Consider the following 4,894-nt stretch of genomic DNA (forward strand, 5'->3'; position numbering starts at 1 on the left):
ACAAACTAAATCATCATCTTTCACTGGTGACCCAATGGAAGCAAGTGCACCTGCAATCTTCTTCACCTTCATGTGGTAGTCATTGATGCTCATATTTTCTCTTTGCACATTATGCAACTCTTGCTTGAGCTGCATTTTCCTAGCTTGTGTATTTGTGCTATACATTTTTGACAAAGTATCCCATGCCTCCTTTGGCGTACTTGCATCTTGAATATGCACAATCATAGAGTCTGAAATGTTGATAGACAGCCAGTACATAACTTTCCTGGCTCTCTCATGCCATGCTTTAAATGCCTGCATTTGCTGTTGATTGGGAACATCAGGAAGAACTGGTTCTTCTTCATTTCCTGCAACAAATTCCCAATATCCTTTTCCCATAAGGAAATTTGTCATTCTAAACTTCCATGCTTGGAAGTTGTTCTTGTTAAGCTTTTCAGTGACAATCTGTGAAAGAGAATCAGACGCCATTACAGAATACTGAAAAAAATTCTGTCACTGCAAAGAACACAGCTTCAGCCTCACAAGGGCAAATCTGCAAAACTGACGAAAGTGGTATTTGACCACACAGTCACTTCCTAGTGACGATTTTGCATCAACAGGCAACAGGGATGATTCTGTAACTCCCAATGTCTCTGTGCACAAGCATACGATGCAATTTCTACAGTAACTTTTCACCGACCTGTAGAACAGTGACTGCACAGCATAAAACTGGGCCTTTTCTTGAGTGCGTGCAGAAAACTTCCGCCTCCAAAACAGGCCCCGAAATGGCCTCAAATCAAAAAAACAAGGTCGCCAAGGGCTAAAGCCTTCTCCCGCAGCATATAATGCCCTCTTGCTTCACTGCGAAGGGCGTCTCAACCTGAGACAATGCACTCCTGCACTTTCCGGCTGTGCTACCTGCAGAGATCTGCTCCCTAAACAGAAAATGAAAGCAACACTGCTCCTCTTACCAGAACACCGCGAGCTTGGCTTGCTTTCTTGAGCTCCTTACCACGAACAAGGCTCTGATACCATGTCAAGATTGTGGGAGAGAAGGAAGGAGTCTCACTTGAAGCTTTCTTGCTTGCACAATGGGGGAATACACACAAGGGTGGAGGCTGAAAACAGTTTTTCTCTTCTTAGTTGTGTAAGCCAAAAGAACTCAAGTACAAAGAAATAGAAGAACCCTATATATGGGTCTCAAAACAAACTCAACTAACTAAGGTGGCATACTAACTGAGCCACGAACTAGAGTAGCTCTTATTCATGGGCGGTGTACCAACCGCGTCTGCAACTGACAAGTCGGTGACATAAATACACAACGGTCACCCTGGCGTATCACGAGTGGAGCTCGATATCTCAACATTTAGGTCCCATCAGGTGTTGATCCCGCATCCACTTATTGGTCATGTCTCCACCTTCAATTTCTCAATGCCATGGACACACATTGCTAGCAATCTATGAGGCCTTGAAGCACACATTAAGGGCACATTGCTTGCAATTTGAGAGACCTTGGGCATGTTTATCTCCTACAATCTTAGAGATAGGTAGATAGATTAAAATGTGATTGCAAAAGGACTACTGATCCTAGGGTTTTAATATAGGGTAATCTTGCTTAAGGCTTCTACTTGCCTACTATTGATGGATGCTTTGGGCTATCAAAAGATTGTTTGTAATCCAAGAGGGTGTGTACAATGTATGAATTCTTTTACAAAGTAATACAGTGAGTATTTCTCGGTGTCTCCATTCTTCCTTCCATCTTGTCTATCCTCTTGAACCGTTGTGGTTTGTGGGTTTGACATATATCCCCCTTAACAATGTGTCAATATATGCACTAGTATTTGCATAGTTATATATGTTACATATACACTGGTAGTTCCAACGATCATATCGACGTACATAAACCAAAGCTTATACCGACCCATATTTCGATGGCAAGGCTTGATATTTTGAAACACATTGGCACATATCTTTGTCTTATTTCTCATTGGTGTACCCTCCATGTTGTAGTGGACTACATGCATCGAATTGTGCCCACAACGTGTAGCTATCATCCTCAAAGTCCCACGTCAAGCTCATATGAATTGTCACTTTTCAATAGAGATATATTGAGACAATGTTAAGCCATTGCTCTTTGAAACAAGAGATTCAATCTATAAGGGTAAGGATGCGCAAATAGTTGTAAAACACTACCATTTCAAAACCATGGCTTTCCCTGGCTACATAAAGAGAATTGTAATCCAAATTAAGTATTGAAAAGTTCTAGTTGTCACCCTGGGAGCCCCATATCAAGCCATACATATGAGATTCCAATTTCAATGTTGTGAACCAGTTACAAACCAATAGTCCTTCAACATTGCTCAAGGCAAGGGCATGTAAATTACTTATTCAAAGTGCAGAGTCTCTAGATTTTGTCATGCGCACTAGGTAGTTTAGGGAGTTCACCATTGCATGAGATTGTTGACGGCCAGATTGAAGCTTCCAATTACTTAGAGTGAAAACACGTCCACCAAAAATTATGTTCACCTATTGTGGCTAAGGTCCAAGGTTGGGCTTTCACTCATTAGGAAATTATTGTGTTCCCGTAAGAACTAACGATCCCGGTTGAAGCAGTGTGTGAATCTAGTTTACTTGAGCGCTAACTCGAACGTATATTAGTTCCACATGAATATAACGTTTAACTGAATGACTCGAGGGTGTAGGCTACGTTGGCGTGGAAGCGTGGCGGGTGGGAGCTCTCCAGCAGCTAGACTTGTACTGTGGGAGTGCGTCGACATCAAAAAGAGGGAGTCTGATTGTGCACGGTTGACAGGCAATCTCATGGAAACGTCATAGCGAAGGGGCAAGTATACAGTCGATCACGTAAATGTGTGCATGTAAAGAGTCACACTACGGAAAAACAGCTCATCAAAGCGTCTGCAAGGAGTGAGAAAGCTTATGTCCCAGCCTTGTTTGGAGTCAGAAGCTTTGGCGTGGAAAGAACGAAAGACGGGTTATCATTTTGTGATCATCGGGCAAGGTAACAGTGAGCGGTAAAGACAAGAGGATGAGAAAGCTTGTAGGCGGGGAGTACTCGCCCGTGCGAGGAAAGTTATATATATATGTAGGCGGGTCTCTGATGGGTATGCAATCAGCGTCGTGTGATTTGTATCAATCACCCAATCCCTCATTCCTTAGCTAGTCCTTTGCACCTTCCACGGGACCCAGTAGTATTTGGTAGACAATATTATAATTGTATCCACAGCACCACTTGATGTGGATAATGATGATGATGACGATAATGAGCAGCCGGAGAAATGCAGGGATGAAGTCGAGACTGATCTGCAGCAGCAGCCACCTGGTCTTGATAGCTGTAATACTACTGTGCCCCTGCAACAATAACTATATGAGCGTGGTAGTGCAGGCCTCCGATCCGGATCCACTTCAGGACTACTGCGTGGCGGACCTGTCGCAGCAGCTCAACGTGAACGGGTATCCGTGCAAGGAGGCAGCCAAGGCGACGGAGGAGGACTTCATCTTCCACGGCCTAACCCAGGCTGCGGCCAATGTGACCGAGAGCCCGGTGCTGGCAGTGGCCACGTTTGGGCTTGTGGAGCAGTTTCCGGGCCTGAACACACTAGGGCTGTCGGTAGCGCGCCTGGACTTTGCGCCCGGCGGGGTGATCGTGCCCCACACGCACCCCAGGGCCAGCGAGATCATCTTCGTGCTGTCTGGCAACCTCTACTGCGCCTTCGTGGACACCTCTAACAAGCTCTTCGCCAAGGTCCTCAGCCCAGGCGACGTCATGATCTTCCCACGCGGCCTCCTGCACTTCCAGCTCAACGTCGGCTCTGGCGCCGCCCACGCTGTCGTGGCCCTCAACAGCCAACAGCCGGGCTTCCAACTGGTAGCCAGCTCCCTCTTCACGCCCAACATCCCCAATGCCGTCCTCCGCAAGACCTTCTTCCTCGACGACACCACGCTTGACTCCATCAAGGCCACCTTCCAGCTGGGCATTCAAGATGTAACATACAGCTCGGAGCTCTGATCGTAATCGCCTGATATCTTGTGTACTAATGGCTCTCCGTATAGGTATTACAATAATCAGCAACGCCAGCTTAGCTTTGTGCTCCGCACAGACGTCTCAAAAATCCGCCTACCTAAATGAAGCTTCATGTATGTACCCTTATTGTCCTCAAGTAAATTGGAAGTCTCCCGTGCCATATATCCGATTATGTACCCTTATTGTCCTCAAGTAAATTGGAAGTCTCCCGTGCCATATATCCGATTATGTTCGCCCCCAAGCCAGACTTTGAACGGGCATGGATCTCACTGAAATATTGATTGTGTAGTTACTATCAAGGCTAGGACAAACTTGGCATATAGTGTGCCAATCATTGGATTTTAGTCATATTATTTGATCATCTTTAAAAAATGTGAGTTTGAGAGACCCTATTGTACCCTTCAGCATATAGATAGACTTACTTGATAATTTGCTTCATCATGTACTCCACTTTAGTGGATAGGACCCAAGGAGCACGAGATAATCGAAGCTCATCTATGGCCAAAGCGTCTCCATCTTGCCTACCTTCTTCAAATCCATCCATGCCCTAGAGTGTCTCTCTTTCCTATGCTATAATCCCACAGAAAGCTCCCAACATTCTTGAAAATGATTAGTATAATATGTATTTGCAGAAAGTTTAGGAGGTTTTTACTACTAGAACCCTTTACAATTTTGACAAGCTATACACTATTGCCATGATTAGTAAATAACCCAAACCTTTTGAGGAGGGTTATAAAATGGATTGTTGAGATTGAGGAATTTAAGTATAAATTTCAAGTTAAGGATTCAACTTGAGCTACAATAGTAGATCTTTTGACTTATAGGGGCAATTGATTCTTGCTAAAAAGAAAATTTGGAGATAAAGAAGTGAAA

At 44.5% G+C, this 4,894-nt stretch overlaps 1 pseudogene; it reads left to right on the top strand.

Moving 5' to 3' along the window:
- The first annotated feature begins 2,990 nt into the window (after positions 1–2,990).
- LOC148034224 (germin-like protein 1-1 pseudogene) lies at positions 2,991–4,654 on the top strand (annotated as a pseudogene).
- The last annotated feature ends 240 nt before the right edge of the window (positions 4,655–4,894 follow it).

The sequence above is a fragment of the Lygodium microphyllum genome, chromosome 6, assembly GCF_053477565.2.
Source record: "Lygodium microphyllum isolate KBCC chromosome 6, Lygodium_microphyllum_v1.1.10, whole genome shotgun sequence".
Classification (NCBI taxonomy): Eukaryota; Viridiplantae; Streptophyta; class Polypodiopsida; order Schizaeales; family Lygodiaceae; genus Lygodium; species Lygodium microphyllum.